This window comes from Lepidochelys kempii, chromosome 9 (genome assembly GCF_965140265.1).
Source record: "Lepidochelys kempii isolate rLepKem1 chromosome 9, rLepKem1.hap2, whole genome shotgun sequence".
Taxonomy (NCBI): Eukaryota; Metazoa; Chordata; order Testudines; family Cheloniidae; genus Lepidochelys; species Lepidochelys kempii.
The window spans coordinates 86288963-86304737 of record NC_133264.1 but is presented as its reverse complement, the minus strand read 5'-3'; the positions used below and the strand labels follow the sequence as shown (position 1 = coordinate 86304737).

Genomic DNA, 15775 nt, shown 5'->3' with positions numbered 1-15775 from the left:
ATGAACGGGGGTCTCGGCAAAAGAGCAGGGCAGAGGGCATTGTGCACCTGCTGTGCAGCATGGAAAGTGCTTTCATATTGACCTCACCACTGTGGATGCATGGGATCCACCCCAATGGGCCCAATAGCCTCCACATCCTGCAAAACTGGTGTGCTGAGGAGGTGGCTACTCTTCCAGTCGACAGGCTCTGGGGGAAAGGATAGGTCGGGATCGGTGTATTGATTTTTACCTCCTCACCCCCTCTGCCTCCACCTCCAGAGAGCTCAATGACTCAGGTTTTATGCAGGTAGAATGTATTTCATATAACCTGTGCTTGTTTCATAAGTCAAAAGATTACTTCCTGAGCTGCCAATACTACAGATGCAGCTGGACTCTGAGAAATCGCACTCTGCTCTCCCTGCCTCAACAGTACATCATCACCAGGAGCAAACTCTGCAATCTAGCTGACAGTTTTGTTATTAATATGATTTCCGTTATTACTTATACAGCACATACGGACGTGCTAAGCATTTTGTTGTTGATGCATGAGGCAGAATAGATTCAATCTCACTCGGCCATAGCTGTATTTGGTTTACATTGCTCAGAGCTCCAAAAAACATGTTTGTGTTAGTCAAGTAAGCAGATGTGACTCAAGGACACACAGGGAGTACCTGGCAAGAAGGTGTCATTCTTACATTGTTATTTATCGTTTGCCTCCCACTACCACAAAGGTACAATACACAAAAGTAAAACCAGCCTATTCCCGAAGAGCTGACAGTCTAGAAGGTACACACTTATTACAGCACGTGCTGCAAGGCCCATCTTCATGGAGGCAGGAATATATATATATATTTTTATACTATGCCAGAGGCACCTAGAATTCAAGGCGAACAATTCCCCCACCCTATCCTGTTGTTGTTATAAATCTAAATAAATACAGCACAAGACACAATGGACTGGGAAATGCAGAGGTAGCAACGTTGACAGCATACTGTGGGATGGGCAAGGGGAGTGTAACATTTAAATTAAGTTATCAATCTCAGTTCTTGGGAGCATCACAGAAGTAGTTGGAGGGAGTTAAAGGGACTTCTCTGACTATAAGCACACTAGGAAGATTCTTCTGAGTAACAGGCAGAAAGATACCCATTCAGCTGTGTTTCTGTGGAGTTGCAGAGACACCCAATGGCAAGTAATATGTCAAAACTTTAATATTGGTGGTAATTCAGCTTTTAATAATTGAACTTTGGTATCCATTGCAATAAAAATCACACTGAACTCCTTGGGTGTTTGCGTGAATGTGACATGTAATTCCCTGGTCATTCTGCAAGAATTATGTTCACTTATGTAAAATGTTAAACCTAGGTGATTGTTTTCTATCAATACACCCAAGCCCATATTAAATTACAAGTATACCAGTGTTTGGAGGGCAGCTCCTGCTATGCTTACTTATGCTGCAGAGCACCTTACTCTCTGTAGTCTCAATTTCAGCAGGACTGCTTGCAAATAATACATGAGTCAATCCAGTGAAGTCATCAGAACCCCAGCCTATGTGAACTCCTCTTTGGCTGTCCTGTACTACTATTGTTTTCCTGGCAATGGAAACCAGCAGCCTGTCATTTCTGCAGATCCAAAGACCTGATTCTGTTATGCACTGACTGTTGAATCCCCTTTGACTAGAAATCTGACAGGTGTTTCCCAGGCAGGCCTAGATAAGTGTACCACCCATTCCAGATTTTTATGATTAGCCTTATACTTGCAAATGCCTAGTGGCAATCCTTCCATGTGTGTAATTTATGTAAGAAAAACTTATCCATTAAATACTAGTTATTTTTAGATAGAAAACAGTGAAATAAAGATATTTACCATGAAGAATTCTGCTTCACCTTTACTGCCTCTCCCTAAACGGGTTTTTATTCTTCTCTCAGTGTATGAGCCTAACTCCAATTAACACTGAAGCAAGCAAGATGCACACAAAGAGAACATGTACCCAATGGTTTGGGCACTTCAGAAGGACAAATTTTCTTTCCTGGGTTTCTATTGCATACATTTGCGACACATCTTATACATTATACTGAGCACAATGATTCTGCAAGGTTACCTCGAATGAATCACTTAACAGTTGAGGCTATCTGAAGAGATGCTTCAAAACAAAATATAAATATTCAGCGTGACAATCTTGGTCTCTTGTACCAAATTAATGCAATATTTTAAATAAAAAAAACTACAAACCCCCCCGTCCCCCGCATCTCTATCTTCCCTATGCAAACAAACAGATATTTTGTGGACCTCTTTTGATCACTAGGACTGGAAGAAAAACTTGAGGTTGTCAGATTCTTTTTAAAAAAGAATTAAAAAAGGACCCATGTGCTCTAGTCCACCTTAGGATATGGGATCACACTGTCTTCATAAATGCACGCTAAATGATATTGACAAGCCTTTCTGCTTGTTCACCTCCAATACTTACATGATAATTCTATTTTGGGTTTTTTGTTTTTGTGGTTTTTTTTTTATTTCGGTACCACGTAAGAGTTAAACTAAAGACTAATGGAAGCGAATGCCCAATTTTTACTGAGTTACGCCAGACTGTATTTTTCGCTTTTTTTTTTCCTGCACAGAATGTAAGTGCACTATATCTAGCGCTCATTAGATACTGACCTAAATACATCTCCCTTCATTTCATTGTAACATGGCATATTTTCTGATGGTTCTAATCAGCCTAGTGGAGCTGCCCACCTCAATTCCATTAGCTAAAAAGTTAGCACACCCACACTTACACCCTGAGCTACTGACATTTTTTGTATCTTGTAACCGTCATACACCAGGAAGAGAAAGCAGTTGTGTTAATTATAAGAAAAGGGTATTATTTATTCCAATTCTCCTTCTTGTGGTCCTTGAAAAATGAGGCTGAATGAAACACAGCACTAAAACATATTAAACTAGGAGCCCACTTAGCCTCCAATTTATTTTCTGGATATCACCATTACATCATATCCCCAGGTGTCCAGTGTCTTTTTGGGCTCTGGACATGCTGAGAAATGATGGGATATCCAAAAATGTCCTGGGATTTTATTTCATTTTAATTCCCTACACCTGAAGGACAGCCTCCATCAGAAAAACTGCTCTAAGATCAACATTTGGGATTGTCTGGTTGCATACTCTTTCACTCTGTTTGGATTCAGTATTACAATTTCATTTAAGCAATAAAATGATCAGAAATAATCTCTGACTAATTGCATCATGTAGAAAATGTTATAAGAAGATACAGAGATACAGGTCCAGGGTACACACTGCAGGCTAATATTTATTATTTTCAAATATATATATATATTGCAAATCCAGCCTGGATGCCACTGTTTTTTCCCCAACTGAAGAAGCATTAATTGGGCAAAATTCAGTTGTTAACTACCCTCTAGCTGCTAAACAAAGTGAGTGGGGCGAGGGAGGACAGATAAAAGAGAACATATGCCACATAGAAGACAAACAGAGTAAGAGCAATAGCCACCTCAAAATTTGCTACTGCTGCTTTAGTTAACAGTCACTTTGTTAGAGCATTAATGGTCCATAGTGAACTAACAAACCAGCAGTTAATTGCTAGTAATGATTGGTTTCTTGGGGATTATTGGCTAAATAAATCTCCAAAGTTGTGCTGGTAAGTGACTTGCTGATTTCTTTCAAGTTGGCAACAGAGCCCAGCATTAGTCAGCTACCATATTAACTCTGAACTTGATTCTACACACAAAGCAAAATATGAGAGTCATTGGTCATCAAGTTTCCATCTTGAAAAATTATTATTTAACATCTGAAAGGTTAAAGAAAAGCCAGACCAATATTCTTTGTTGTATAGTCACTTTAGGAGGAACATACCTCTGAACATGGACATATCTGTTGTTCAAGAAAGAAAGAAAGAAAGAAAGAAAGAAAAAGGGACGGCCTTTTCCTCCCAACACACAACATTGGATTGTTATGGAATCATCACTCATCCATTTGCCAAGGAATGCACTAGAAGGGTGTGCATTTAGTAGTTTGATTTCAAAAACAAAGATCTTACGAAAATCTATCTAAAGTGAGATCAAGAGATAATGGCCACTTGGGAGACCCATAAGAATTCCTATTTATACCAAAGCCTTGTAGCTCATACGTTGTGTTGTTATAACCTTTATGCTATGCTATGCCCACCTTAGCAGCAACTGCGCTATCGGGCTCAATGCCACACTCCCAAGGCACAGGAGAGGATAGCTCAGAGCTCTCATACAAAGCCCTGTGAGGGAGTGATCAAAATTGGTTACTGCGTAACAGCTGTGTGGTGGACCAGGGGACATGAGTTAATTAGTGGTTTCAGCTGTATTCAGAGTAGACTGTTGCCCGTATAACAAACCCCACTGACAACAAAGGGTGCTAACAGTGACAATCGAAGATGAAAATTCAGGGACTGAGTGGGCCACAAAGATTGAACTACTCTTAAAGGCCTTTCGCCTGTATAGAGATCTGCTAGCATGTACCCCTGCATTCATGAAGAGTCTTATTAAAGGCAATAGGATGCACACAGGTCCACACGCTAGCAGAGCCCAATGCGTATTCAAACCTTACTATCTAAAGATGGTCTCTTGCAGCTCAGGGTTGGAACACTGTGGACAGAAAATATGAAGAAGCTTGCATGTCTGAAACCTGTTGTATAAGTGAATAAAGAATTTGAGCCTCTAAGGATGACAATGTTCACCCAGCATCTTTCAGTAGCACACACTACCATCAATGTAAAAATCAACACACACACTGTTTTAAAGTCACATTCATAAGTTACAAACACAAAAAAAAATTGCACAGATTTAGTACTACCAGGAATGGGGAAAAGGTTTAAATACTGGAATTCAATCACTGGAAAACAATATTTCTACAAGTTGTCAACCTGCAAAGTCTAAAGGGGGTAACAGAAGATGAAATCCACATGAATAGTTGACTTAAATATCATTTCTTTATTGCATTTATCATTTCTATGTTGCATGTTAGCAACATTTTGAAAATTTAAATATCACCATTCATCTAAGGATCTAAACATTTTACAAACATTAAACATCACAAGCACTGCAAAAATAGGCAAATACTCATTTTACAGATAGGTAAACTGAGACACAGAAAGTTAAATGATACACCAAGTCAGCAGCAGAGTTGAAAAGAAAACCAGCATCCTGAACACACCCTCCTTTTAGAGATGGCAAATGTGCCATATCAATGACTCTTTGTAACTCAGATGGTTAGACAAAAACAAAATTATATAAACCAAGTTAATTTACTGACTCCATTAACTTTGCTGGGTCATGTCAGGGACAAATGTCTCCCTAAGGAAATCTTAGAATCTTTACAGAAACAAGCAGGCACACCTTGCATATAAGAAACAAAATTTGTATTTGCTTAAAATTTTACACCCAAATTTGTATGGATGACGTTTCTACATGTCATTGTGTTTCTTGCTATTTTTCTCAATGCCCTTAAGTTAATAACTCCATTGAGCATGACATCCCATACATATTTACCTCTATAAAAATGGAAGACATGTTTTTACTTTCTTTATCATGTTCCTCCAGCAGCAACACATACCAAAGGAGTCAGAACTTCAGTGGTCAATTTTCTGTCTCAGGTTTCCTTCCAACTGTGTATCAGAACAGGCTGGTTGAAACCAAAGTACTTCTAAACAACAGAGAAATCTCCAAGAAGCTGGACTTCTCTGTGTCCCACAAGTGACAGTTCAGTCAAAAATAAGGCACAGAGGATAAAACTCCTCTCAAGTGGCATCAGGGATCTTAAACTGAGACTATTCAGGGAGCTCACTGGACCTAATTGACTTCACTTGGGCTGAATAATATGCAAATATTTGTAAATTCCATAGCATTGATTTACTATCAGGCATAATTATAAATTATTACCATTGTGTTTTCCCCTGGGACATTTTTTTTTTTTTACTCTTTGGCATATTAAGAGAGAGAGAGATAATACAAAGTACATTCATTTTCTTTCAATAGAATTTTTCCCCACCGCAGACAAAACACAATGCATCTTTCTGAAAATATTTATGCTGATGGTATTTTTCTAGGTATTAAATAAAGCAGTCAGAAGAAGCAAAAGGTAGTGTGGATGCCATCGGAAGCCTAGGCACAGAATTATGCCTAATATTAACTGGTGCTGAACATCTATGAAATTAGTGGGCCAAAGCACTGAATGTTTTGAAGAGCACAGGTTTTCTAACTCTGTTATAGGAAGGTAAAGCAGAGACATGGTATTCTTACTCACACTTATTTTGCCTTCAGAAGAGATTTTTGTTTTATTCTAACAGAGTTTACCTGTCACAAGAGTCTGATATTACAGACAAAGCCATGATAAGACTTGTACAGTTTGCCTAAGACCCAACGACTACTCAAAAAACAGTAACTTAAAATTAGCATTAAACAACAAAACTTTAACAGAATCCACTCTTTTGGTAAACATCGTGATAGCTCTTGCAGACTAACTTAGGCTCTGAGAAAATTTAATAGCCATGAATTTTTTAAAAAAGCATATCCTACTGTCAAATTCATGTTTTTTAATAAGAAACTTAAGTCACATGACCATCGCAACATGAAAAGGTTATGTGAATGTCAAGTAAAGGTTAATTCATTTGATTCAACAAAAACATAAAATGTCAGGTAGAAAGTTGGAACAGAAGGATCTCAAATCAGGTTAGTAGGGTTTTGGGGTTTTTTTTACATTGGTGAGAATAAAGGCAGAAAAAAAGAGCATCCCAAAATCTCAGTGTTCCATCCCATTCCGTACCCTCCTCCCAACCTTTGGAGAGGGCTTCCTGTATTCTTACAGTCTTTCAGTAAGTAATTCTGGAAACTATGTATTGCCAGCAGTTCAATGCAAGGCTCCCAATTATTTTTATTGTTCATTATTTAGTGGCAGAGTATCAATCCACAACAAAAGACATAGCTGCAACAGAAAAGTTTATAAAAACTCTTGATGAAATATGCATGAGTGACTATGAAAATGTAATAGTACATTCAATGTCGGAATAACTCTGAATACACTAAAGCCTATTTGCTTACTTTAAAGCACACAATGAATTTATGGTACTAAGTTTGGGAAAGTATTTGGGACAGTAGTACATCAGTGTTGCTAAATATGCAGAGCAGCTGTTCCTGTTATTATAAAATGGCTAATTTTTACTCATTTGTGACATGGGTTCATATATGGGTAACAGCTGTAGTTTCGACCAGCTGCATCCTGATGCTCAATGTACACATCTAAGCAGTTAGATGGAAGTCTAGATTGCCTTACTTTACAGCACTAAGTATTAGAGCCTTTCCAAGAAATACCCTGAAGGTCATTGACAATTAAGGTTCCCCACGGTCCCTTTCACTCAGGGAATGGTGGCTAACAGACACAAGGTCTCCAGAAGTCAGCCACAGTATTGTAACATAGCAAGTACTGTAGTAACTGAGCAGCATGAATTAAAGAGGATGCTGAAAGGGCTTCCTACCTGGTACAAGTTGCTACTTCCCCTCACAGCCTGGAACCCTAGATGCTGGCTCTTCTCCTTAATTGCTGAGATAACACGAATTTCTCTAGTAAGAAGTGGAAAAAAAATAAGAAAAGGTTCTATTGGTTGCTGCCTTCTCCTTAAAAAGGTTATTTCAAATGCCTCTCTCTCTCTCTCTCTCTCTCTCTATTTATTTTCTCTCCCTCCCAGAAGAGCGGTTTAGAGGGAGAGTAACGGAGTGTTTATCCTGGCTCTGAGGATGCACGCTTGTGCGATAACTGCTTGCTCCCTGCAGTATAGCTGGCATGATGTGATGTGCATACTAAAGCAGTTTGCATTAGGCAAGGCTTAGCAGAGCCAGCTTCCCAGTCTCCACCTTCTATATCACAAAGCACACTTGCTTTTTAGAAAACAGTGGGGCTGTAATGACACAAGAAGATAGAGCCCTGGTTTGAATACAACTGCATTTTCTTTGGGGATAGTGTTTATCCCCTATATTTAACCTCACCTGCCCTGTGCAAACATAAAAGAAACTAGTTTATAATTATAAATAAAAATACAATACAGTCACATGAATGTGTGAAGACTCCACAGTATCTGCTATTGTATGACAGGTGACACTAAAAGGAAAAAACTAATGAGACATCCCCAGTTAGGAAACATTTTGTGTGTTGCCATCTATCAAGCAGCAAAGTAGTAAATAAATAAAACCCCAAGAACATGGAGGCTTAAGTGTCTATAGGCTAAAAAGATAAATGCATAAGTTTTATATACTTTAATGATGACTGAACAATGCCTAAACTATGAACAAGAGTTAGCTCCAAAATACCACATTGGTCATAAATCTGACTAAATATTAGAAATGGGCTCAAACTGTAAAAGTCAAATTTGGATTTTGAACATGCCAAAGCTCAGCAGCAAATGAATCTGAGGATTTGGCTAAGGCCTGTCTATCAATATCAGTTACACCCGTATGCACCCCCTCACACACACGTAAAAATAAAGTTCTAAGATCATACATGAGCATATAAAAAATTCCATTGCTTGCAGATCACGTAGAGTATATCTAAACCACAAGCTGCTTGTGTTCTTTTCTATCAGAGATTCATTTCTTAGTTAGCCGGATTATTCCAGCTCATTTCTTGGCCACATTACCGTGCTCAGAATGGACCATAACTTTCTGGCCCTATTGTTGCCCTCATTAATGGAATCTCCAATAGCCTACTGAACGGTCATTTGTGATGATTACCACCTAGCAAACAATTAGCTTCATTACTCTAGACTTGTCTTCACTACCGGGGTAAGTTGACCTAAGTTATGCTGCTCCAGCTACATGAATAATGTAGCTGGAGTCGATGTAGCTTAAGTCGATTTACTGCCATGTCCTCACTGCACTGTGTTGATGGTAGATGCTCTCCGGTCGACTTACCTTACTCTTCTCAGGGAGCTGGAATACCAGCGTCCACTGGAGAGCGCTCTGCCATTGATTTAGTGGGTCTTCACCAAACCCACTATACACACAATACATTTACAAATCAAGAAACACAAGCTATATTACCCCACTTCCTACCTTAATGTTTCTTACAAACACACACACACCACATACCTCAAGATGCACACAAATTTCATCATGCTTTGGAACTTTAGATTTCTTAGAAGAACAGGCTCCAAAACAAAACTGTGGATCTGAACATCCCCATTTTTTGAAGCTTCAGAATTCAAAACTGGGTCTAGATCTACATTTCATGACTGGTCCTTACTACATTTTTAAAATGGTCTGAGACGAATCTCAGCTCTAAACACCCCTAAACTTTGAGAGGTTCAACATCCGGACCTGGTTGAGAATTTTGCAGCACAGGTCCATTTCTACCTTCATGGGTTCAGATTCTGTTACCCATGTTGAGTAGCACCCTAATCTACGGGTAGTCCCATTGAGTTCTGTGGAATTATATGTGAATTAAGGTATTACTCAACATGAGTGAGGGTTACCGAATCTGACCCATTGCATATCTGATGCTTCTCTCCCAGAGATGGGTGATAAGGAAGATAAACAGATCCTCATACACAGTCTGATCCAAAACCTACTGAAATCAGTGGAAAGACTAGCATTGATTTCAGTGTGCTTTGGATCCGGTCCATAGTACACTAACGTTGTAGTACTTTGCCAATTACTGTTATTTATATATTGCCTTGTAAATTGAATCAATTTAGACAAAAAACTGAGAGAACAATAATCTTTTCTTATCATTCCTTGCAAATAACACTGGCATGTCAACTGTTTTTTTTTCATTACCATTTTAATAAAAACTTATTTCCAGAGACAAGCATGCTGCAAAGTACTCTGCTCTCCTGGAACATTTAGTTTAAACTATTTCCATTCCATTGTGCTCTCCCCCAGTTAATTAAATACCATGAAAACTATTATACATTTTATCTGTTGCAGTTAAAATATCTGTATTTATGGATCAAAGGAATCCATCCATTGATTTATCTTCTTAACATTCTCCAGGAATTAGCAAAAATGCACTTGCTAGTCCCTAGTCCTGATTTTGCATTTGGATCTCTAATTTAGCTGCTGTAACAGATGTGTGAAACCATTTCCCTATTGGTTATACCTCTCAGGATAGCATAAGTTATTATTTCCAAAGTCGATTGTTAGTTCTGTAAGTTTCACGTATAATGTACCTAGGTACCCCTAGGGTGACCAGATAGCAAATGTAAAAATCGGGACTGGAGTGGGGGGTAATAGGTGCCTATATAAGAAAAAGCCCCCAAAATTGGGACATCTGGTCACCCTAGGTACCCCCAACTAACACAAAATTTACGACAAGTTTTAGACAACAGAATTTTTTTAAATAGTGCCATTTTTTAGAAATAGTGAAATTTAGCGTCTCAAAACATCTCATTTTCGAAGGAGAAGAACAAAGGAGGGCAGAAAGAGGCTGCCACTAGAGGGTCCCTGGGTCGGGACCCAGAGTAGCAGGCAGGCCTGGGTTCCCTCCCTTCCCCCACTTACACTGCACCTGGCTACAGAAGATGGTGGCCACTACGGACTGCAACTTGCCGCTGAGCTAAGGGGCTGGACTTTGGGTTGTGGTTGGCCACTGAGGTAGGTGCAAGTCCCAAAGACTGCTGTTAATTCCCCCCAGAAGGGGGTGAGTCCGGAGTAGTGGGCACTGCAAGAGGACAGTGTCCTGAAGTGGACGCCACCGAGCAGGTCCCAGGGCAGCAGAACGGACAATGCACCACGTGCTGAGGACGCTCCGCAGCAGACAGAGCTAATTCCTGGAACAACCAGTGGGAGGCGCCGGCGGTGGTGAATCTTGATCCCGTCACAGTAAGACACAGAAACTAATTGTCCCCCTCTACTCGGCACTGATGAGGACTCAACTGGAATACTGTATCCAGTTTTGAGTGCCACACTTTCGGAAAGGTGTGGACAAATTTGAAAGAGTCCAGAGGAGAGCAACAAAAATGATAAAAGGTTTAGACAATCTGACCTCCGAGGAAAGGTTTAAAAAATTGACATGTTTAGTCTTGAGAAACCAAGACTGAAGGGGGACCTGGTAACAGCCTTCAAATATGTGAAGGGCTGTTATAAAGAGGATGGAGATCAATTGTCCTCCATGTCCACTGAAGGTAGAACAAGAAGCAATGGGCTGAATCTGCAGCAAGGGAGATTTAGATTAGATATTAGAGGGGAAAAAACTCTCTAGCTATACAGGGAGTTAAGCTCCTGGAATAGGTTTTCCAGGAAGGTTGTGGAATCCTGGTCTTGGAGGTTTTTAGAAACAGGTTAGAGAAGGGAAGGTCTCTGTTTACTCGGTGCTGTGTCAATAAGGGGGCTGGACTTGATGCTTCTTGAGGCCTCTTCCAAGTGATATTAAGTTATTTTCCTAAAGCACTGGATCAAGAGTTAAGCATGGTGGCAGCTGTCAACACTTGCCACACTCAGGTTATTCTTTATATCTAGCAGTATGATTTAGATATAGTTTGCTCTTGTGGTCATGAAACAGCGACATCCCGCAATGACCTTTTATGTCAAAAGTATTTCTATTTTGTCTGTAAATACTGCGTCATAAAGAATCAAGACTAGTTTTATATCTAGGCATCTATATGCTAACTCCTCCGTTCATTGGAAAGTCCTGGGTGGAATTTCTATGTCATTTTATATATTTTTTTTAAAAATGGTTTCAAACTTACAATTTTTTTGAATGTTTGTCTCCTCATGAAAATAGAACACGTAGCTGTACTATTATACTATTTTTAGTTTTGGTTAGCAATATTGTATTCTCACAAAGTGAGACATTAAGGAGAGAAATGATAAAGACATTAAAAATGTATCATTTGATCTTGCTTTCTCTTTTTTTGCCATATGTCATTTTTGGTTTTTAAGCAGGGACTGTCTTATTAGATACTGGATGGCAATTCTAATACGTGTTACCAATTACTCTTTATATGTATTTTCCTTAGGGGCTCTTATTCACAGTATATTTCTAAAAATTGTTCCTAGATTTGGAGATTGTCATCTTGAGTATTAATTATATAATATATTAGAAACTGGTGAAGTCTAACTGCAGCACTTGGCTTACTGAAAAGACATCTTTTCAATTTTTTTCTGATGCATTTAAGATCAATCATATGTAAACTTTCAAGATGCCTACTGATAATTCTTCACAATAGTTTTATGTCCAGAAGAGTTTTTTGTAGAATTATCTCAGCATCTACATTTCTCCGTCAATTAGGGAAGGCTTGAAAACAACTTGTTCACCAAATTGTCACCAGTGGTTACCAAAAAGAAAGCACTGGGGGGGGGGGTCTGGGGGGGAGGAAGAGAAAAGAAAAGAAAAGAAAAGAAAAGAAAAGAAAAGAAAAGAAAAGAAAAGAAAAGAAAAGAAAAGAAAAGAAAAGAAAAGAAAAGAAACAGCCTGTAGCTGATATTAATATAACCTGTTATTCTTCCTATCCCGTGACAGATGTGAATTCTGAGTGAAATAGAAGTAACATTTGGCTGCCAAAAAAATCTTTAGACAGCTCTGCCAACAGACATTACACATTAACACTGACAATGTCTGATGTTCATTGTGCAAACATTTTCCTTGTGTTTCACGTCAGAGCCAAAAGATATTTTATGGCTTCCATAAAGTTTAGTGGCAACAGCAAAGGAATATTTTTTTTTAAAAAGGGACCAGTCGAGGAAAGCCCTCCCATTCCTGAGAAGGCTGTAGGGAAACAGCTGGCAGCTACAACCAATCACAAAGAATAGATATTGAAACAATGTATAAAATATATGTAGGAACGTCACACTTTCCATGAGGGACACAAAGCACCCACCAGTGAGACTCACAAAATATTAATGGGTACAACACACCGGACTTTTGCTTGTATTTTCAAAGCTGACTAGCAGATTTAGGTGCTCCATTCCCAATAAAATTAGAGGAGGCAGCTTTGAAAATCTCAGCCTAAAAGTTCAGGTTCAGTTCAAATAAATAGTTTAGACACTAATCCAAACTACCTGAATCTACAAAACTGGCCAAGTGAACAAGAACAAGTGAAAGAGTTCTGATGTTTCTGCATGAGGTCGTGGCTACAAATTGCGAGCTAGCAATTTGGGGGGGGGGATCTTGAGGGGGCAACCACATTGTAGTTTGTGTCTTGAAAGAACCAAGGCACAAAAGGGCATATGCAAAAATGAAAATCAAATCATCCAAAAAGAACCTCATCAAAGTCTGGATTCAAGTTTTAAATCTAATATTAATTGACATTTTATTCATAACAATCTTACTGTTATCGCAAAGAGAAACTTTAATCTTTTACCTACTGAAATGTGACATGCATGTTTCAACTAGCCTATGATAGCACTTTCAGCATGTTTTCTTGCCATTGATGTTAGGTTTCATGCATAGCTGGATGTTTTAAAAAGAGCTCAATGCCTCAGAAGGCATTGCATTTTTAAGCTCCTGCAGTAAAGTCAGACCATTGAATTGACAATATCTCAGTTAGTTTGATGGTGGGAGACTGCAATCATTATAGACACTGATTTCCCTGAGTGATTAAGAAGAAAAAGCTTGATGTAGAACTGTGAGAACAAAACTGAAAACAGAACTGTGATAAAAAGTTGAAGCAAATGATCAGCACTTCAGCCCACTCAGACAAGTCTAGAACTTCACTTCCACTCCAAACCAAAGATCAGGACTTCCAGTTCTCTTCAAAAAAAGATCTAGAATGTACATATAGTCAGTTTCCCTAGCAATGGGCACATGACCAGAAAAACTCCCTCTGGTAAATGCCCATTCAACTGCAATGAGTTCATGACATTAAACCAATGACTCTACATGACTTTGCAACAAAGATGAAAAATCCCCTTTGTCGTCCAATACGCTATTTGTTTTTTTCCATAAAAAGCCATTGTGTGTACTCATAAAACAGCCTTGCATTGAAAAAAGAAAGCTCCCGTTTGGTACACAGTGTAGCAAAGAAGAGGGGCAATGGACAAAGAGCAAGTTCCATATGATAGGACAGAAAATCTGAGCCAATGTGTGGGGCAATATTAAAGGAAAATGATCCAACTCCCACAGATATCAATAAAAGTTGGATCAATCCCCTCAAGCCCAGGTTGTTGATCTGATCCTTTAGGGTTGGGATTTTCCAAGTGGCCTCCATGGGAGTCAGGCACCCAACTCTGATTGAAAGTCAATGGGAATTGGGTACCTCATTCCCACTGGCCTCTTTGAAAGCCCCAGTCTACTTGACCAAAAGTAATTTAATGATATAGTTTTATTTTAAAAACATTGTCTGAAATTTAAGCTCTCCGCCTTAGAAAATGAGAGCAAGTTCTACAGAGTAGCTCAAGAGAATAGAAAAGACCTATAAAGTGTCAAAACAAGATAGCTTTCAGATAAGCTAATCTATAGTTAATAGAGCACCAGGAGAGGGACACTTGTAACAAGCAGAGAAATATTAGTGTTTCTCTTGTTAAGCAGTGAAATATAGTTATTAAATCATTGAAACCTCTGCACTTCTTAAATGTGCTAAAGAAAATTGGTCCCAATGAGATGAGATCTTATTTCTGTGTTTCAGTAGGGCAAATAAGGACAGCAAAACTGAGAACTACAGGATTTTTCAATCAAACTTTGGGGTATAACCACAATTGTAAAGTAAATCAGTTTTGACTTGCCATAGAGATTTATGCAGAGATGTATAACATGGCATATTAATCCCCTCCTGTGCCCCAGGATGCAGAACTTCTGCAACACAAAGTGTTTGAAGCCATAAAAACCTTAGAAACCAAAGTGAACAAGTTAAATAATGTGATAACTTCCAATGAACTAATGTGAGTATGTATACAGTATCTTTTATTGCGTCAAGTAAGCATATTGTAACCTGCATGGACTACAGAGGAAAACCATATAGGATCAGATTCTAAAAGCATTACTCATCTTATGTAGAGTTGTGGGCAAAGGAAATTGGGCATAGCCAAAACTCCACTGAGCTTCAGATATCTTTGCCTGATGGGATGTCCCCTTAGGGCTGTGGGCAGCTGGTCAAAATTGGAGTAACCCTGGAGAGATTACTCTATGTTCCGCTGGGGGCCAATTCAATCCCAGTAAAACCTGAGACTGGGGAAACACAAATGTGGAGGAGATTCACATTCTCCAATGTGTCATAAATACACTGTTTTCTTTGTGCTAGCTGGCATCCTGTAAATTAAAGTCAGAAGAATGTAATCTGAGCAGTTCCCCAACGTAAAAACCCCAAACCCTCTGAACAAATGTTTTATTGCCCTCCTTAGAAATCAGTTATATGGGAGAGAATAGTAGATCTGCAACCTATGAGGCATGCAGCTAGTGTGCCAGCTTTCCTTTTGTGCATCTGCTCAGCAAAGCACAGCCAAGAGATATTAACAGATTTGTTTGAAGATGGTAACAGCAGCAATGAAGTAACAATTGTCATGAAATGGTTGCAAAGCTAACCCTCCGGCAGGTGAGTGATTAAACTTTTACAGGCAATATTCAAAGAGGAAGTATTTCTACATCTTGTTATAGAACAAATTTTAGCTTAACTGGTATGACGAACCAGTTACCCACCTCAGAAGTGAGGTGGTTTGAAAACAATCACCACCCTCTCCTATCCCTCTTGTGTGTCAGAAATACTGTACGTTTGCCAAAAAAATCTATTTTCTTTTCCTTGCAAATCACCAGCATCCTACAACTTTAAACTCTATGTGGATTTCCTGTCCTGAACCACTGAAAATAAAATAATGTCTACAGCTACTATTTCCACTCT

General features: G+C 38.9%; 1 protein-coding gene across 15 annotated transcripts in view; it reads right to left on the bottom strand.

The window, feature by feature from the left end:
* The window catches only part of TENM1 (teneurin transmembrane protein 1), a 1403901-nt gene extending 1396132 nt beyond the window's left edge, over nt 1-7769 (bottom strand). For all 15 annotated transcript variants that reach the window (XM_073361279.1, XM_073361281.1, XM_073361273.1 and 12 more), the window contains exon 1: nt 7490-7769. The gene's annotated coding sequence lies outside the window, so the exon portion shown is untranslated. The remainder of the gene's footprint in view (nt 1-7489) is intronic.
* Between the last annotated feature and the right edge of the window lie 8006 nt (nt 7770-15775).